Source organism: Danio rerio, chromosome 7 (assembly GCF_049306965.1).
Source record: "Danio rerio strain Tuebingen ecotype United States chromosome 7, GRCz12tu, whole genome shotgun sequence".
In the NCBI taxonomy this organism is placed as follows: Eukaryota; Metazoa; Chordata; class Actinopteri; order Cypriniformes; family Danionidae; genus Danio; species Danio rerio.
Genome location: NC_133182.1, coordinates 57,215,812 through 57,237,593, shown reverse-complemented (window position 1 = coordinate 57,237,593; position 21,782 = coordinate 57,215,812). Strand labels below are relative to the sequence as shown.

Below are 21,782 nucleotides of genomic sequence, written 5' to 3'. Positions count from 1 at the left end.
AGCAGTTAAGCAGAGGGAGACGAAAGTGAGAGAAAGCACTGTTCAATGTGATATGGTCTAGTCTGTTAGTAGTTGTGATGAAAATGGCTGCCCGAGGGCCTGAAGCACACATCTGACCAGCTAAACACATGGAAACATGCCTGCCAACTTGCTCTTTACAACAATTAATGTGAGATCCCCAAAACCATTCCCACATGGCTCTATGGAGTCAGTGGCTCAACAGAGAACGCATTTCCTGTCTTTAAAGCCGCAATGCATGCTTTTTATGCTCTAGAGATTAAATGTCCTCTGAGAAAAAGACAAAAATCGTCCCCGCAACATGCTAAATTTGATGATTTCCAACCACTTCTCATGCAAAGGATTTTCAACATCTGAAATAAGGCTGCTGCAAACTGTTATTTTGGTAGAAAATTAATCTAACATTTATTTAAACACTTATTTCGATGGTTACTCAAGTAGGTTTGGAATAATTATTCTGCATTTGGCACATTAAACATTTCAGTGCCCATGTTAATAGATTACCTCTTTTATACCGCATGCCAAAGCAGCAATGCCAAAATTATTTCACCGTGGTGTCTATTTTTTGCAGTGCTGCTCACGCTTAAAGTGATCATGACCAAAAACACGATAAATAATGGTAATAACTAGCAATTCTACCCAATAAATGCATTGCTAATATTCACAGATTTTTAAATAGTCAATCAAATAAACTTAAATGCTTAATAAAAAAAATACAACCAAATACATTTTTGGGCCCAAACTACAAAACAAAAATTAAAACAATTATAGCGATGGTTTTGCTTAAGATGCTAATTGGGTTATGTATGAAATAGGACTTGGTCAATGAACAATATTATATCCAATCGCAATAAAATGTATGTCAATAACAATGATAGGCTCTGGACTTTTTTACTCTATGTAAATGTGCAACAATGGGTATCTAAGGTGGCTTTCACACATGTGAATCGATTAAGTTATTCCGAAACAGGGATTAAAATTGTTACATTGTTGCTTTTTGTACTTTGAGTGGTTCGCTTTCACACTGCAAAGTTTCTAAACGAAACAAAATAGCTAAAACAAGTCACGTGTGAGTAAACCGTTGAGGACCGGGAAGGAGACGCGTGATTACCGGGAGATTACAACTCGTTTGCGGGCATCTGGGAGTCTCTGTGCATTTGAGGGAGACTCAGGATGTCTGTTAAAATGACCTCCCACCCTATTCGTATAGCCGTATGCCTATAACATATCCATAAAACACTGTGATATAACCGGGTTCGATTCGTATCGCTTTCTCACTACAATGGATCCGCTCCAGAGTTCGTTTCAATCGAGCCGAGACCACCTCATTTAAACGATCTCGGAGCGATTGTTTTGGCGTGGATCCGAGAGCAATTGGTGGATTTACATGTGCCAAACGAACCCCGCTAACTGGGCAAACGAGACAGGTTCCAAAACAAAAGTCTAGGTGTGAAAGCACCCTAAAAGTGTGTTGATATTAGAGATTCACTCAATTTTTGGTCACTGAAAATGAATCGGCCAAAAATGTTATGCCATTTAATGGACCCTCTAATTTTTGTGGCTTTAGTCATTGTTGAAGTACTCTTTTAAATCTGGAAGCAATAACAACTTATATAGAAGTATAAATCATTATTATCAATATGGAAAATAATTATCGAGATTGCGTTTTTGCCATATCGCCCAGCCCTAGAATAAAATAGGGCTGCACAAATTTGAAAAAATCTGACATTGCAATATTTTGTTTTTCTACAATGTATTATGATATCAGAAAAAAGTTGTTGTTTTTTACCCAAACATGCAAAAGAATGGCCCATGGCTAGATCTGTTGTGCTGTTGACCTATCTGTTGTGCTATAGTTCCAACATGTGAACTTAACATTGGACATACTGCGATGAGACTATTGTGTTATATAGGGATGTAACGGTATTGTAAATACCGTCATACCGCAATATTAATTTTTTTCGATATTACCGAAGTCGCATGACTCGGTAAAACTATAGGTCTTCTGAGAAAATTTGCTCAGGCGAATGAAGCGAACGGGAGGTAGCGAAAACTACAATTCCCATCAGCCCATGCTTGACCATCATCCCTTGCGGTCTGTTGTCGCTACAGATCCAGTAATGCGGAAATGGAGTGTGCTGCTAGAAGCGGGGATGAACAAGAGCTGGAAAACTCTAAAGCGGGTGTTGTCGCCGCGCGCGTACTGAATAGCGGTGTTGCCGCGCGCGTACTGAATAGCGGTGTTGCCGCGCGCGTACTGAATAGCGGTGTTGTCGCGCGCGTACTGAATAGCGGTTTTGTCGCGCGCGTACTGAATAGCGGTGTTGTCAGCACACTGTTCAGATTGATGCAGACATGAGACCTCTATCTTACTCATGGTTTGTCCTCTCAAGTGGGGGAAAGACAATGCACGTTACCCACTGCTGTCAACCTGGGCCAAGTCATATCTCTCTTGTCCCAGAAACCTCAGTCCCAAATGAGATGGTTTTTTTCTGTTGTAGGGGACATTGTGAATACCCAGAGATACCAGCTTTTACCAGATTATATTTATATGATAATTTTCCTTTAAACCCATCTCTATCTAAGTGAGTGAGTGATTAAATGTTGAATGTGATGAGTTTTCAACAATACTAAATTGAAACTTTATCTTTTTTACATGGTTTAATATTTTTTTGTTATTAAAATTGAAGTTCCTGTTTCAAAGCTTACAGATAGATGGCTAATTTGTATGTCATTGACACTTTTGGCACTTTTTTGGAGTATTTTCATAAGTTTTGTTTTTTCCTGTAAATGATTCAATAAATACTGTACCGTGACATTCATACCGAGGTATTACCGTACCTTGAAATTCTGATACCGTTACATCCCTAGTGTTATATCTTTGTTAAAACTATATAAAGTGCAGCCCTAGTATGAAATATCATTACATGTATATTTGTATGAACACCTACAGACCCTTACAGTCTCCATATGTTACCAATTACAGAAAAACTACACACAGCATAGATTTAGGCTGTACTCACACTATGTACAATTGCCTCAAACCGGGCCAAACCACGCTTGTCCACCCTCCCGTCTCCCCCGACGGCCCGCACTCACACTACAATCGGGCCTGGGCACGCTTATGTCATCGATGCTGCGCTGTTCAGTAGAGAAGCACCAACCGGGCCTGAGCCCGATTCAGTGCACTCACACTTCTCAAATGATCCGGGAAACGGACCTGGGCACGGTTCGGACAGCATAGAGTGAGTAGGCCCTTAATCGATCTGGGAAACGGGCCTGGGCATGGTTCGAATAGCATAGTGTGAGTAGGCCCTTAATCGATCCAGGAAATGGGCCTGGGCACGGTTCAAATAGCATAGTGCAAGTAGGCTCTTAGTCCTTTTTTTGGTGAATCTGCACACAGAGAGAGAACTAGCAAAAACAAGCCCCAAATGTGTAAATGCTAGAACAGATGAATGGGTTAAATCAAAATGTTTTGATCCAGGTAGCTGTTGTGAGTCCATGGCTATGCCCGTGGCTTTTGTGAGCATGTAGAGCTATATGGGGCAATGGGCATTGTGGGATTAAGGAAGAGACGAGTACTTTAATGCAAGCCTGAGGGCACAGCCATCCTTTATCCCACCTCTTCTGTTTGTGGCTCATTCTCTCCGTGCTATTCCACAGGGCATCGGATTACAGGAAGCGCCACCATTTCCACAATTCAGTCAGCTTCATTTATGTGGGAAATCAGGCCGCAGGAGCTCCCCACCCCCTGCCCTATGCCACAAAGTGCCTCTCTTGTGAGATAACACTGCCTCTCTTATCTCATTCCATGTCTGACTGCGGACATGATGCCCTGTCTGAATACTGAAGACAAAGCAGAATGCACACACAATCACTGGGGACCTGCGGACAGTACTGGACACACATAAAGCTTTGAAAATGTAGAAGTACGCTTTGCAGAGCTAGCTTTTTTTTCGGGAAATGGGACCTGAAGGTGTAGGTGAAGCTTCTTTAGTATCTCTTATCTGCATTCGTGAGCAGACATACTTCATAACGACAATTTGAGACTGGCATCAAGTATCAGTGGCAGAAGTTTATTGTAATATCTTAGCAAGTCATTCTATCTGTCCCATGCAGGAACCTGACACGTACTATTAAGCAGCAGGAGGAAGAGCCAGAGACTGTGAAAAGTCATGTAATACAGTAGCAAAAGCTGATCTCTGGTCCTCTTCAAAGACTTCTACATTATTGATTAGTTTGGCTTCTGCAAGGATCATTCCATCTCCCATCCACTGGCATTATCAGGCCAACGAAAACGGACAGGACCATGTAGCATAACACTATGGACACTTCGCAATGCTTCATTTATTTATAGTTCATATCGTAGGACGTTAAGCTGTTCTCCTGAGTTTGGCTTAAAGCAGATACTTTTGAACATCCATGTGGCTGTATGCTCAGAAAATCTAACTTATCGCAAACAGTCAGCCAGTCTGAAGTGAAAGCAGGCTTCAACAAGCATGAAAGACATTTAAGACTGTTGACAGAACTGGATTGTCACCAAAAATGATCATGTGTCTTGCCAGTTCAAACATTCAAATCATTTTAAATGGTTCAAGCGCAAAAAGCTAAAAGAAAAAACAAACAAACAAAAAACTCCATGGTATTTGTCTGTCAGATGATTTTTGTCCACACACACACCACACACAGACATACGCACAGACACACACACAGACACACACACACACACACACACACACACACACACACACACACACACCTAATGTGTATTCACACAGAAAGCAGCCTACATTGCAGTGCGCAAATACTAAATAAAACTGCCTGATGAGTACAGCACAATAAAAACAATGAATTTTGTTAAATAAAAAAATACAAAATGATATTATAGTCTAGCTGCCAAAGCTAACAAAAAAGAAAAGGGAAAAAAGTAAGCGTAAAGGACTTTGCAAACTGAAGTGCGAAATTTTGGTATTCAAATCCAAAAAATTCTTCAGGTAAACAAAATTGCACACTGAGCATGATGTGTATTAATCATTGCGAAAAAATGCTAAACATTTCAGAGTCAGTTCAAGTTTTGTTTTCCTCTCTTCTCCAAAGTAGAAATGAAAAGAGAATTAAGCTGCATATTGTGTTCATCCAATACTGCATAGAGAGGAAGGAAAGTTCAGCTCATGATCAAAAAGCTGCGCTGGATTATCACAAAATGCAAAGTTTATTTCAGGAAATCAGTGGAATTTTGATACATTGCTTGTGATACTTCACACATTGTGTACGTAAACAAATCCTAAACAGAGACTGGCAGTACCATAGATATTATAATAGATGTCGGCCACGTTGACATATCGGAGCATTGCCTGAAATGGACCAAGAGGAGTCTTTCTATTAAGTTTATGGGCACGAACCCTTTTAGATTTTTTTTTTTTTTTATGACGAACAAATGTTTCAGAGGCTGTGTGTCGATACAATTGACACAACGTGAGGTCTAATCTTTTTTTAATGTGCGCAAAATTATAAACAAAAATTTCAGATTCAGTGTTGTACAATAACCAAATAATCACAAAAATATGTGAAAATCACTAAAACAACTGGGCAGGTAAAAATCTGACTAGGCCACTAGACAAAGATTATAAGCATCATTATGCTGTGTCCACACCAGATGGTGAAGAGGCGTCAAGTGCGAATGATTTACATGTTAAGTCAATGCAAAAATGCGAATTGACATCCGATGGCGGGAATGAATCGGTGGAGTCGAGCGTTTAGCGTGATTGACGCAATTACTGGGCATACAGCGCAAATCGTTTGAGTTGGGAAATCTGACCTTCAGCGGACATACACACTGCATTAACCAACCAGGAGCTTACTCTTGTAGGAGCGGGATTATGACGTCGTGCCTGTTGTTGGTGTCCCGGAGGAAAATCATCCTGCCGACACCGAACAACAGTTCATCAAAATGGGCAAGGCTTATTAGGAAAGCACTAAGGGAGCACTAAGGTATGCTCAACTTCGATTATCGAATCAAAAAATAGAACCGTCGATGCTGCCACACCCCCATTTCACGTTAGCTTGGCTTGCCAAGTGGGGAAAAAAACATGCTTGTTAAAGTGCTTGTTAAACAGCAGACGCAGGAGACCCGTCGACAGAGCTTAAATCCTCTCCTCTTTCAATGTAGTCGCCGGTGTGAAAGTATTTTGGAATTCCAGGTAGTTATGTTGACAACGTTAGTGTTGTCGACAAAAAAAAACACAGTTTGCAAGCTCTGCTATGTACGTATTACGGTTGGGATGATATATGATGGGCGCATCGCGATCCTCCGCCCGCACCCGTTGCAAATCTGCTCGCGAAAAACTCAGGCCCTGTTTACACTAATATGTCTTTGTTTTTAAATGGCATTTTAGAACGACAACGATCCACATCCACACTGGCGTGTAGCATTTCTGAGCAACCCTCCTTCCTCACTACCGCTGAAAACGCACATCACGTGACCACACACACACTCATTCACACACAGACACAGACGCACACACATTGTCATGCGCTCGAGACAGCGGGTCAAGGCAGTCAGCGGGTCAGTAGACTGCTTCCATCTTTTACTTTCACACAAGTACTTAGTCATTTTAGCGAACACCTCAGATACTGTTGGCTGGTTCCTGTTGGTTGTGCACCTTTTTTACCGACGCCATTATAACGACACAGATCACTGCCTATTCACGAGTCCCGCAGAAAAAAGTGATTGACAGGTGGTAATTATGTGTGTAACTTACCTTTATTCATTTACTGTATGTTTTGTTTATGGGTAAAACAAAGACCATGCAAGTCAGGTAGTTTAAACGGTAGGCTACAAATAATTAATTTGTTATTATTTAATTAATTATTCATAATCGAAAATCGAATCGAATCGTGACTTTAGAATCGAAAATGTAATCGAATCGAGGATTTGGAGGATCGTGACACCCTCAGAAAGCACCACTGAAAGCCTCAATCATCCAGGTATAGTTTCTGTAGAAGTTTATGAGCTCACAGAGCTGGGTGCACCTCTGAATCAAATCAAATCAAATCACTTTTATTGTCACATCATCAGCAGCACGTGTGCATAATGAGTGAAAAGCATAGGTTCTGGCTACAGACAGAACAAAAAACAGATAGTACAAATACAACGACAATGTAAAATGGATCTAGTAGACTCAGGCACGGCTCCAAACGAATGTTTTTCAGCCTTCATAAAGCCCAAACACCGCTATTCTCTCAATAAAATCCATTTTAGCCATTTAGCAACAAAGCTAGGGTCACTGGGCAAACAGAAGCCCTGCCCATGACAGATGTAGCGAGCAAACTCAAAATGGTCATGCATCAATTAACGTACGAATAGCGGGATTTATCCACGCGTTCTGCGTCTGGTGTAAACACCGCATTACACCCGATTCACACAGGGTATCAGCGTCAACGCTTGCCATTCACTTTAAATGGGTGATGTCTTAAACGTAAAATAGTTAAAATAATGTAAGAACATATGTTGTCATGACTTTATCACATTTTTATTTACAGCTTGATGGTTGGAAAGTTGGACTTGTGATTGAAAGGTCACAGGTTTAAATCCTGGCAATAGCAGGGATTATAGTTGGGGTGTGAATAGCCAGCCCACACTCTTCCACCCTCAATATCACAGCAGAGGTTGCTCGAGCACGGTACCAAACCTCCAACTGCTAATCAAATTGCAACCGATCTCTATCTATCTCCATCTTGGCATTACATTGCTATACAACAGAAAAAGCTCCTAGCCCAGCTTTGTTAAGCTCAGGGGGTGGGGTGGGGGTGGGGGTGTCCAACATGAACAGATTAGTCCATCTGGCAAACACATACAGCTCAGCTCTGCTAAAGCCTACACTGCCCCATACGTGCCAATCTATGAGAGGAGAAATTACAAAACAAGAGGCACTGTAGAGGCAAAGAACCAGTGCTAACAAACCATGAAGAGTGCATAGATAAAAAAAAAAAAAAACCCAAACGTGTGATATGACAAAACTGCAGAAGAGGCGGCTCAGTGAATTGAGAATCTGCACCATTCCTGACACAGTTTCTACAGCACAGCCTCGCTCGGCTCAAACACTCTCCTGTTGTCAAGGCAACCGTTTCTCTGGACTAGAGGGAAAAAAACTCCTACATTCCTGGAAATTTAAAGATGAGATTTATCTTTAATGCATTCTGTGGCATAAAAACTGTGTTTCCGGCTACAACAGACTTGACATAGCAATTCCAGGAGAAAAAGCAGCATTTATTATATTTAAGATGGTAAATTATTATCATTATTTAGCTCATTTGGGTTTTTCACAGGCTGCAGTTCACAACTGTGCAGGAGTGTGCTACTAACAAGATGGATCAAAGATCAAAGATATTAATAAAGCTGAACATGCACTAATTAATAAAGAGGGCAATAAAAAAATAAGTTTCACAGAGCTGAGCCGAAATTCATTACTGCACCCATAAATGCAGCTAAAAACCACTGCACCAGGAGGACAAACACCCTGACTTGTTGATAGAGAGTAATTGGTAAGTGCGTCACAAAATTGGTCCCGTTTACAACAGTGATAAATGCACACATAAAAGCACATCCATTTGATTAGGATTATTATAATGTAATTCTACAGAATCTATACTCTTGTTGTTGTTTCAAACCCCAGGGACTCGTGTTCATCTTCGAAACACAAATTAAGATATTTTAGGTGAAATCTAAGTGCTCCCTCATCCTCCATAAACGGCAAGGCTCCCAGTTTGTTTAAAATCCAGAAAAGTGCCATCAACATCCTCAAAACAGTCAAAGTGCCTTTAAGGTAATTCATTTCACTTGGCGGCCATCTTTAAAATGCCTCTTAGCATTTCTGTCTGAATAGGGAATCATCAAATTCTCCTAAACTGTTTGTCAAGTTTACAATTACAGCACATATTTGGAATCACCAATAAAATTAAACTACAACTGTCTCATAACTTTCCTTTCTAAATGTTCAAATCATACAAAATCTGCATCATGCACATGAGCACTCGAAAGGAACGAGATCACGACACCAACCTCAGTTATGGCTGTTCTACACATTATCATCCCCTGGATAATTTTTTGTCAGATCGTACTGGTCTTCTAAAGTAATTCAATTCAATTCAGCTTTATTTGTATAGAGCTTTTACAATGTAGATTGTGTCAAAGCAGCTTCACATAAATGGTCATAGTAACCAGAACAGTGTAGTTCAGTTTTTAGTGTTTAAGTTCAGTTCAGTTCAGTTTAGCTCAGTTCAGTGTGATTTAATCATTACTGAGAGTTCAAACACTAAAGAGCAAATTCATCGATGCGTAGCTCTACCAGTCCTGAACCATGCGAGCCTGTGGCGGCAGCGGAGAGGGGAAAAAAAACTTCACCTGGTGGGAGTGAAGAAAAAAAACCTTGAGAGAACCAGAATCAGTTGACTCAGTCAATTCACAAACTAGTCTTGATGGTGAATCTCCTCCAGAAATAACAGCGGCTCTTTGTTTACAAGTTTGTGGGCATTTGAGTAGTTGCTGTCATGTGATGTACGTTTGACAGGACCGGCTGTACCTATACATATATTCATTTCATGCAGATTACAAAAACCAAAAAAAAAAAAAACACATCTGATCAGAGCTTCTATTCTGAATTTAGCTCCAACTTGCTTCAACACACCTGCCTGGAAGTTTCTAGTATACATAATAAGAGCTTGATTAGCTGGTTCAGGTGTGCTTGATTAGGGTTGGAGCTAAATTCTCCAGAACACCGGCCCTCCAGGATCGAGTGTTGACACCGCTGGTCAAAGGGCTCTATCAAGCTGTATGGAGAGACTCAAAAAATGATAATAATAAATGTTTACAAAGCGATGTAATACTTTCAAAAATCACAATATATACATTTATGGATAATATCCGATCACCAGAAAGTGCTTAATTTAACAATTGTTAAAATATTGGTCTCTGATGGAGCAAGTCCACAGACTGTGGTGTACACCAGAGGTTTTCAAAATGTTCAGTACTCGACCCCCAAATAAACAATGCCAGTGGCTCGCGACCCCCAATACTCTCAGTGGTTGTAAATATAAAAACCTTGCATGTGTATGGCGCGCACACACACACACACACACACACACACACCAAAAGGCCCAGGTCTATTCTTTATTTAAGTTTTTAATATATTTGAGTGTTGTGCCAGAAAGTTTAACCTGCTGCCAAAAAATAAATCTGCTGCATCTGATGCTATTGCTGTCTTTAAAATAATGTAAATCAGCCTAAGGGTTGCAATCCAATAGAAAAATAGAAATAAATAAAATTTAATAAATAAAAATAAATCCAAAGACTGTAACTATTAACAGCTATTTATCTGCATTACGAATGAAATGGTTATTCTAAAGGTTTAATAAAATTAATTTGATTTACGGAAATCAAAGCGACCCCACCTCATTGTCCCGACCCTCACTTCGGGAACCACTGCTGTACTGTACTGCTGTATATTTAGAATTCACTTTACTGTGAGATATGACTAAAAAGTGGCAAAAAAATAAATAAATAATATATATATATATATATATATATTTTTTTTTTATTTTTTTTTTTTAATTCAAACGAGTAGCGGCTTGGACCCGTAAGCAGTATTTCATACATCAACGTGCTTGACATATGCTTCAGGAACAAAACAATATACTGACATTGAGATGGCGAAGCAGTGGCGCAGTAGGTAGAGCTGTCGCCTCACAGCAAAAAGGTCGCTGGGTCGATGGTTCGAGCCTCGGCTCAGTTGGCGTTTCTGTGTGGAGTTTGCATGTTCTCCCTGCGTTCGCATGGGTTTTCCCCACTGTCCAAAGACATGCGGTACAGGTGAATAGGGTAAGCTAAATTGTCCGTAGTGTATGAGGGTGTGTGTGTAGATGTTTCCCAGAGATGGGTTGCGGCTGGAAGGGCATCCGCTGCATAAAAACTTGCTGGATAAGTTGGTTCATTCCGCTGTGGCGACCCCGGGTTAATAAAGGGACTAAGCCGACAAGAACATGAATGAATGAACTGACATTGAGAAGAAACTGTTGTTCTTTTTGCACAAACAAAAATATTCTCGTATCTTGATTACATTTTGCTTGAACCACTAAAAGCACATGGTCTGTTTTGAATGTACCTTTCTATAGACCATTTCGAGAGATGTAAACAAAAACATTGGTCCCAGCGTGATTTCCTATTTTAAATGTTTAATTTCTAAAGCTTCTGAGAATCCAAACAGAGTTACACATAGAAAAATAATGTTATGATTGCTGTTTTACCATGCAGTTATGATTTAATTGCCTCATGTTACAGTTATGAAATAGTTGGATAACAAGCGGGAAATGTCCATGGTTCATTCTGCCAATGACATGACTACATTGAAATAGTCTATAGTTTCAGTCGGGACCTTTACTGTATATGGAGAATGTCTCGGATTTCAACTAAAATATCTTAATTTGTGTTCTGAAGATGAACTCATCTCGTCTTGAGGGTCTCGAGGGTTTGAAACAACATGATTTTGGGTGAACTAAACCTTCAAATGGCATTTCTAAACAACAAAAGAACCCAAGCAAAACAACTACAGTATCAATTTTACACTAATATTTAAAGAAATATAGCCAACAAGTTATTTAATCCTCATGCAACAGTCAAACACTTATGAAAAGCAAGCCTATGCATTCAAGATTTCAAAAGACAGCCCACTATCCTGACAATAGTCCTGTTGCAGACTCTTATGCTACTGTTGCCACAGCAACTGTACACAATAACTGTACCTCCTTCAATACACAGGCAAGTCAAGGTCTAAAAGCTAGATTGTCACTGTCTTTCCAGTGTTATTTAATTATTTCACTGCAGAAGTCTAAAAAGTAATGATGTAATTGTTAAAAAAGTTTATCAGGTATACATCTAACCACAGAGTTCTTACAACAAAGTCAGACAATGCAATCAAGTATAAAGCTTATGTTTACAAAAAACAACAACACTGTGATTATGTACGAAGGCAACCACCAGCTTTATTTTTGGAATTAAAAGGATTTCATTAAAGCAGTACAGCATAAAAAATGTAATATCACATCAGAAATAATTTACAGAAAAATTATTTACTGTGGAATGTGGAGCTGGACTTATGGACTAATTTAATATCAAATACAAAAACAAACAAAAAAAACAAAAAGCAAATACAATTGTGAAAGTCATTAATGTAATGTCATTAAAGTAAATGTCTTGTTCCAATCATCTTGTTGAGGTTGAGAGTATTGATAAAGACTAAAGAATACAAAAAACATGTATCTCGTATAGCTTTGAATAGGGAAAAAGCGTAATGGTCAATATGGCTAACGAAGCCCTGCTAGTACAGGAGCCAATCATCATTTTTTTTTTTTTTGTGGTAACCAAACACACTAGAATCTCAGCTAATACTTGCTCCACAGATATAAGAAATTTGCCCACACAAAGCTTGAAATGTGTACTTTTAAATGAACCAACTACACTTGAAAGCAAACGTTTTTTTGGTTTTGTAATCTGTATGAAATGAACATGAGGTACAGTCCGTCCTGTCAAACGCAAATCACATGACAGCAACTACTTAAACGCCCATAAACTTGTAAACAAAGAGTCACTGTGATTTCTGTAGGAGATTCGCCATCAAGACTGAATTTAGAATTACTTTTGAAGACCAGCGAGATTTGACAATCATTATCCAGAGGATGATAATATGTAACAGCCATAAATGAGGTTGGTGTCGTGATCTTGTTAATTTCCACTGTGCATTCGCATTAGCTTGGGCAACCTGAAAAAAATGCTGATTTTGTTTGTTTGTTTCGAACATTTAGAAACTAAACTTATGAGATACTGGTGATTCCAAAGATGTAATTTAATCGTCAGCTTGGCAAATAATTTTGGATATTTTGATGGCCACTGAGTGAAATGACTTGCCATAATAAGACTTTGCTGTTGATTTATAAACATTTGAGCAACAACACAATATGGAAAACAGAATTCTCAGTTTTGGCTAAACAAGGTTGGAGGTTTGAAATAATTGACAAAATGGGTTACGTTTAATTGGTGTTTCTCCAACTGCATGGTTTGAATGTCAAACATCATTTTGTGCACACTTTGCAAATAAACAACAAAAATGATATGCAAATATTTGGGCTGGATTACCAATATTGATGTCTCATATTTAATTGATACATTTATGTTGATTCATCTCTACGGTTTCTGTTGATGTGTGACCTTTATTTAACTTGTATGTGTAACACACTTGTCATCTAATTATCACAATAGGCTTTAAACTTTAGGTTGAATTTTTATTACAAATAACCCAAGTAGACTTTGTTTATTGTGCAATAGTACAAACAACTACAAAATCATCTCACATAAGGATTTATTTCAAACAATTTGGAGTAAAATTTTTCTTAAATGTGATATTTTAATGTGCTTTCAGATGTAGCAGCAACAAAGAGCCATAGTTCACTGAAAACCTACAAAAACTGATGTTATAATCGCAGAATGATTGTCTTCAAATTATCGCCCAATTAAATCATCTGCAAATACGAACTACTGTTTGTGTTGCTTGACAGGGAACTACAGACTCCATGTAGTAAATGCTACTCTGTCTGATAGCAACTGTTTCAAATGTTAAAACATTAGTCGTATTCATATTTAATTCATAAAAAAATTGCAGCCTGTGATGTCACAAAGGCACATATATTTGCAAATAGACTGGTTATGGAGCTAGGCTATTCATCAAAATGAAATTGCAAATGTGATTGAGCAAAGCTGCAATTGTCATGCACATCTTGTCAGGGAAGCACAGTGTGATTCGTAGTAAATCTCTTCTGAAGGTCAGAGGGAGCTCACAAAAAAGTAAATACTGAAGAAAGGCACTTATACTGTAAATTCCCATAATGGTGCAATATGAACAGTAGAATTAACTGATTTCATTGATTCAGCGTCACTAATGACCACACGACTATGAAATCATCTCACACAATGATTTATTTTCAAATGTTTAACTTAATTTGAGATGAGCTGGAGTAAAACCATGTTATTATATGCAGTAATTTCAATGCAGCTTTTTTTTCTACACAGAGCCAGAATTCACCGAAATTGGATGCAAACAGCTGTCATTGTTACAAAACCATCATCTCGATATGAGTATTGTCCAATTCAATTGACCAACTGTGTAGTAGTATATGTTATGGTATATGAACCCACATGGTGGAACTTTGTCAGAACCGTCTTTCCTGAAAAAAATCACGTGAAAATTGCCTTTTATAATCTATTAGCTCTTACTTGATCCAAGGGCAAGACTTTGACATCACAGGCTCCACCTCTAAGATTTATAACAGACTCAAGTTGTTTTCAGTGAATTTGACAACTCATTTTCTAATTTTCAATGCTTGAGCTTAATAAAAATCAGACACCATTTAAATATTTTCATATGCAAATTATGTTTTCATAATCAATTAAAACAGTGGCCATTTACAAAATTGCTACCCAATAACAGGAAGTTTCAGAAAGATTTTATGATAGATTTATTTATAGTTTGAAAAAACTTCCCAGAAACAACATTTAATATTTTGTCATTGTCAGGTGTTAAGAAAAGATTAATAAAACTATTAAGGGTCTACTATTTATACTCTATTCTCACAATAATGACAAAAGCATTTGCTTTTGGAAAAAACAAACAAACAAACAAATATCTGCCATCTTGGTGAACTACTTCCTTAAACAGATTTTTAGAGTTCAAGAGTAGGCATTAATTTTGTATATTCCCCAACCTGTCTGGGTATCTACTCTGCTCCCATACTAATTTTAGCAGACGTATGCACTAAATTGACGTTTTTAAACTTTCAGTATCAATTGGTTAAAATTCCAGTATCGTGACAACCCTAGAGGACCATGAATGTTTATTTTTATTAAATATATCAATTCAATATAATTATAAGTGCACTCAAAAAAATTACTTTTGGTGTATCTTCAATCGACTTAATATGAGTTGAACCAACACCATTTTTAGTTATTTAGTTGCGGCGGGGGCAAGTTAATTTTTTATGTTCAAACCCCTTAAATTTGTAAAAAAAAAACAAACAAACAAACAAAGTTCATCAAATTATGTTGGGACAATATGAAGGAATTGTGTGGAACCCAACATTTTTCACAGTGTAAGGATTCTGAATTAGGGTTGAGCGATGTTGACCAATTTGGCATCGTACGATGTCTAATGTAAACATTGCGATGGATAATGGCATAGTCATCCTAATTTATAATAAGTAATTCATAAAGTAATTATTTGTAGCCTACCATTTCAACTACCTGACCCGCATGCTCTTTGTTTTACCCATAACCAAATAATAAATAACTAAAAATGTTACACACAAATTACCACCCGTCAATCACTTTTTCCGTCGTACTCTGGCATAAATGGGCAGAGTGATGCGTATCAATTATAATGGTGTTGACAAACGCCATGTGATACACATGTGAAAGCGAAGGATTAAAGCAGTGTACTGACGCTGTGACACGTTACCTGATAGATTCAAGAGACAGAAGAGTCATTAGATAGATACAAGAATAATTAAATATCACCTTCAACAACTATAGTGAGACGCAATCCAGCAGTACATCCTTGATAAACTGTTCAACGTGCACTGCTTTTTGGGGTGACTGCTGGAGCTAAGAGCTAGACGTGTACATAGCCTACACAGCAGCGAATGGCAGAGTGTTTGGGTGTGTGTGTGTGTGTGTGTATGTGTGTGGTCACATGATGTGCGTTTTCAGTGGTATAGTTTGGAAGGGCTTTCAGAAATGCTAGATGAAATGCCAGTGTGGATGTGGATCGTAAACGTTCTAAAATGCCACTTTAAAACTAAGATGCATTAGTGTAAATGGGACTGTGTGTATTTTTCGCAAGCGAGTTACTACTGCAAAGGGGGCGGATTGTAGGTTCAAGATGCCAACTCAGCGGCCACCGGCGATGGCATCATCTATCGACCCAACCCTATTCTAAATTTGTCCACCACTAGGTGTAGAAATAATTGATACACATTTTAGAAATAGCATCCCTATGCGCAACAATCATTTAGCTGTAACACTATTCCCAGTATCACAGCCTCTCATAACACCATTTATCCAAACAACGTAAATCACATATCTGTCATCAGTAGTCAAATTACGATGATGTTTCTACTCCTAGACAACAGACAGGGAAGATTTCAAAACGATGGCCACATTGTTATGTTTAAAAGAGTCAACTCTGAGCGAGCACAATGCTGCCTCTGCAAAGCACTCAATCCATGCCTGTTACATAAGCGACAGCTGCAAGGATGCTCATTCGGAACAATAACAGAAACAGTTAAAGACATCCCTGAAACCTTGCCATTTCCAAAATATGCAAAGAGACGAAGGAGATCTGAAGGCGTGAGCACACATAATGCTAAACAGCAGAGAGTGGGCTGGGGTTTGTGAAACTCCCTAGACTCTGAAGCTCCCGTCTAATACACTTAAGATTCAGGGACGAATGGAACTGCAGAGGCATTGAGTGGTGCAACAACACGGGTACAGCATGCAGACCAGCCAACCGGTGACTTAAAAAAAAAAAAAAAAAAAAAAAAAAAAGAAAGAAATAAATGGGTAGTAACAGCCAGAGAGTAATACTTGACAGCCAGCGGGGCACATCAGGCCAAAAGTAAAAGCACTGAAATAAAGAAGCCCGGAGAACTATTCCGCGTTCAATCTTGCTCACATTCACGCCTTGTAAATAACAGGAGAGAAGTATAGCAGCTTCTACAGACATAATCTTCTCACGTCAGCTCTCCTCGATCAACTGAGCCGAGCGAAGGCTCACAGTAATTGGGTCAGAGAGGGGTTTCTGGTCCTATTGCAGAGAGTGACGCAGAACTCGGGTCAAGGCCTCAAAGTAATGAAAGTTGATGAGCAGGGCAAACCAAAGGTGTCAGGAGTGTGTGGGCCGGCAGTCACCTTTCAGAAGACCCCCGTCTTCTCCATGGCCCTTATGTCACATCCAATCCCCTCCCATCAGCCGTGCAGAGCACCACCAGCACCAAACTACACTTTTTTTCCCCCCTTTCTCATTTTCTCTTCATTGGAAACCTGTCTCCCCAGGAGAGGTGGATATGCATGAATTAAGGCTGGGCAGAATTACGGTCGAGTTAACGCAGGGGAAAATGAGTCTGACAGTGGAAAGGAGGTTGTGAGAGTGTGTGTGCGTGTGTATGCGCTTTGAACTAAAGTCTACCTGAAAGGACAGACTGCTTCATTTTACCATAGGGGTAGACACACACGAAGGGCCAAACAGTGAAGTTAGTGCTAGAACCGAGTAAATTGGCGATTTCTTGCATCTGTGAGGATCACTAATACACTGAGTGCCCTAAATCTAAATACAGAATAAGCCGCCTTTCCACTGCACACGACAAATCACAAGCGACAGAACGGAAGTCATTCATTTCCAATGGAGAGTTGTCCAGGGGATGCCTGAAGTTCCGATCATCTCATGGAGAAAATTCGGATGCGTAAAAATATTTGAACTCCTGCAACTAGACCAGAATAATTGAAACTACAAGTGCTTTTTGAAATGATTATTATGTCATCAAAGAAAAATCTATTTATTGGTCTATGATTTTCACAATGCAGAAAACGTGCACAGAATTGCAGAAGCCAGACATGAGGTTGCGTGTCCATAGTGTGCGTGTCCAAAGTGTTTCTTTGCTGCAGAAATGAGAACACTGTTCTAAAGTCAGCTGTGAGCACTTCTCCAACTGTCGAAGCATTTTATTAAAAGGAAGAGCGTAAAACGAATGCTTGGCGCCTGACTTTAAAAAAAAAAAAATTACAACAACGAAAGTCTCTTCAAGGCAAGTCATTTTACTCGGTGGCCGACTTTGAAATGCCTCTCGGGCAATATGCTTGGGGCATTGTGTTTGAATGAGAAAACATCAAATTCTCCAAAATGGCTTTCCAAGCTTACGATTGAATTTATAATTAGGCATCACCAATAAAATTAAACAACAACTGTGCATTTAGTTTCATTTCCAAAGGTCCAAATCATACAAAATCTGCAGAAACTCACATCTGGTCGGAGCCCCTAACCTGGAGTATCATTAGTCTATATCGATCGATGATTAGCTCCTGTACTAGAAGGCGGACTGTATTTGCCATATGGCGATCGCTGATTGGCTCCTTTACGAGTAGGCGGGGCTTTATTTGCCATATTGACCAATACACTTTTCCCACCATTCAAAACTATACAAGTGACACGTCTTGTGTATTCTATAGTCTTTGAGAGAACAGATAAAAGATGCTCTGCAGGCATTTCTACAGCCCAAAAACACTTCTGTAGACATGCAGCCTAAAAACAGAATTTAATATATAAAGTAGGGTTGGGCATCTAAGCTATAATGCCGATCCGATACGCATCTCGATACAAAGAATACGATCCGATATATTAGCGATACATTTGTGACATATTGCGATGCAACACGATACGATTCACACCCATATCACGATACGATGCGATATTTCAGCACTAACTAATTAGATCAAGTTTATGAGATGATGTGAAAGAGGATGCTGTGCCATTGAATGAGTTTGATTATTTATAAACCAAGCAAAACCAAGACTTTTTTTTACAAACTGGCTCTTCTCTCAGAGTCAGAGTGTCAGTTTACAGTAGAGGGCCATTTTAGAACATATAGCACATATTAGATAACCAGAATGTATAAGTGCAATATGTATTAAAAAAGTATGTATATATTTGCACTCTTTCAACATAAAGGTTTACCATTGCACAACAAGAATTGTGATTTAACTTTTCAACTATGAAAACAACTTTTACAAAGATATTTTGCCACTGAATATTCAAAACTTAAGGTCGTGAACTAGCAGTGTTATGCTGCTTTGAAACATCACTGTCACTGTAAACAACAGGCTAATAAAAATATAACAAACCAGCAATCTTCTTGCTGTGAGGTGGTCAAACTACCCACTGTGCCACCGTGACACCCATTATTTTTATCATTATTATTATTAATATTATTATTATTATAATTAAATAAAAATAAACAGGAGGAGGTGTTTAAAACCTTCGTTCTCCGTGACACTAGGCTGAATATCTTTGCAGATGAACAATGCAATAGCATTCGTTATTGGCGTAGAGCGCACAAAACTGTTGTGCACGGAAAAAAAAACTTGCAATACTTTTCTCACCACTTTTGGAGTTGGTTGAAGCAGTGCGAAAGCCGGGGATGCAGGAACACTGGAAAATGCTTTCACAACAACACCGTGGCGCCGCTTCAAGTGAGATTTCAGATTAGTCATACTGCCCGCGTATTTTACAGATGCGCGGCACATTTTGCAAATTGCATCTGTCCTGTCATGTCGTCCATCCTTAAATCCATAATGTTGCTTGCCATACTTTAGATTTAAAACTCAGTGGGGACTAAAATGTTTGTTTTGCTTCTCGCGCTTTCTGAGGGCGCACCACTAGCTTCATCCGCACACCTGATACACTGAGTTGTAGTGAAAGTGTACACATCCGCAAATCCGTTGCTAAGGCTTACTTTATGTAGGTCGATTAAATTATGCGCCAAAAACAGGTTGACAACACTTGTTAATAAATAAAAAATACATTCTATATTAAAAATATAAGCTGTATCTCGGAAAAATCGATGCATCTCGCAAAAACCGATGCATCTCGATTTGCTTCCAAAATTTCATTCATCCTCTGCTGCTCAACCGATGCAATCGCATCGTGCACGCGCATGACCGCGTATCGATACATATCGATGAATCTTCCCATCCCTAATATAAAGCCAATTGTAATGGAATTTGATACATTTTACATTAAACCATTTTCAAAACCCATTTTAACTCATTTACAAAAGCCTGTTCTTTGCTATGGTTTCATTAACTGTCAAATGAAATGTCAGAAAGGCAATGGCAGGGGCAAAATTACACTATGTTTGTAAACATCGACCTGTTGAGGAGACAATATTATATGGTAAAGGTTTTCAAAAAACTACATTTAAATCCAAGTCCTTAATTGCTAAATGTATAGCAGAGCAGTACCCTAACGATCTTTATCAATCAGTAAAGCAACTGTTCTCCAAGTTCTGTCAACGCTCAGTCGACTGGATGACCAGTCCACTGGTAGACCACCTCAAATCAAAAACACACATGAAATAAGAAAAGAACCTATCCTTATAATGATTTATAGCATGTGCAGAATCACCATCAGATTCGAGGCATACAGAAGCCATTGTTGCCAAGTTTGCGGAGCAAAGCAGCAAGTAAAATAATGCTTAATGGTTTTCCATAGAGTCAACAGAATCCAGGCACAAAAACGGAATCGTTAAATGTAAAGTAAAACTGTCTTCATTTTATTAATAATTCAGTACAATTATTCTTCAATATAGTTACAAATGTTGTACAATATCATCTCCAAATGCTTTAAACTCTCTTGAAATGCCTTTAAATTACAAGCAAATGCTAAAGTTTCACTCTCTTCGGGTTATACTGTGCAATGACTCCACAATTCACATGTATTCTAAATTGTTGATCAAGTATAATCCCAACTGAACATTGCGTATCCTACGATCTGACTATTGCGAAAACACGTATTGCAATATCGATGCTGAAACGATATATTGTGAGCCCTACTATTAAAACCCAAGATTGCAGCATTTTAAACATGTATTGCTTTTTATTTGGATTTAGAATTTAACTGGATTATGAATGCATTTTCAAAAAAAGCAAAGCACTAAAACTGAAACAGAAAACAATTGTGAAAAATTTCAAATCAATCGCACCCACCAGAGTTCTGGTCATGCACGAAAGTTCTGTTGAAATTGCATTAATGCCATGGATTACAAAGATTGTGTTTCAAATACAGAGAACAAACAATGATCTGAAATCAGATAGGAATCATACAGACTGATGAATATTTGTTCATGTTTGTTTTATGTAAAGGCAAGATGGGCAAGCATCCCTGATCTACACAGTCTGATCCAAAGCTGTCCTCGTGGACATAAGCCATGTTGGAATGGGCTGTAAATGCAGACTTTATCATTTTTTTTCACTAAACCAGAAGACAGAAACAGCAGCGAGAAAGCAGGTGTCCTTTAGAATCGGCAGGAACCCAAGAAAAAAGAAAGAAAGGAGGTCAAAAGGACATGCCATTATGAAATGTAAATGAACATTGCACAGGTCCAAATCATTCTGGCTAGTTTCATTATTCACTCTGTTTCTATGACAAACAAACAACAGCAAGACTGTAGTGGCAATATGCTGGAAAGCATTCTGACAGACTAAAAATGGCCTCGACAGAAAAATCCAAATTAAATAGAAAGCAGTAGACTTCTCAGTGCGGCCATCACACTGGCTGACAATTCCACCCTGCAGAGGAAAGGGTAATTTCTCCTGAATTCATGCATATGTAATCATCAATATGACCCTGGGGCACGTCAACTCCTCATACAGCCACTAAAATTCAAATGAGAACAGGCTCGATTCTGCAGGGGCTTTTAAAGCAGCACCAGAGAATGTTGCTGGAATTTCTTCCCCATGTATCAGAACAAACTAGACATGCATCAGGAAATAACGCTGGTCACAACCCCCAATTATTTTCAAAATATTGAAAATGCACAACTACACAATTGAAACAGTATGGACTTTTTATGGGATGATGAAACTGGACAAATTGTCAAGGATGCATAAG

At 38.7% G+C, this 21,782-nt stretch overlaps 1 protein-coding gene and 1 long non-coding RNA gene across 5 annotated transcripts in view; one reads left to right on the top strand and one right to left on the bottom strand.

Moving 5' to 3' along the window:
• The window catches only part of ankrd11 (ankyrin repeat domain 11), a 208,060-nt gene that overhangs the window by 154,694 nt on the left and 31,584 nt on the right, over positions 1-21,782 (bottom strand). The gene's annotated exons all lie outside the window — the stretch shown is intronic.
• LOC141375144 (uncharacterized) lies at positions 5,433-14,354 on the top strand. Its single transcript, XR_012382725.1, has 3 exons — positions 5,433-9,153; positions 9,478-10,542; positions 10,950-14,354. It is a non-coding gene; the product is annotated as an uncharacterized lncRNA (long non-coding RNA).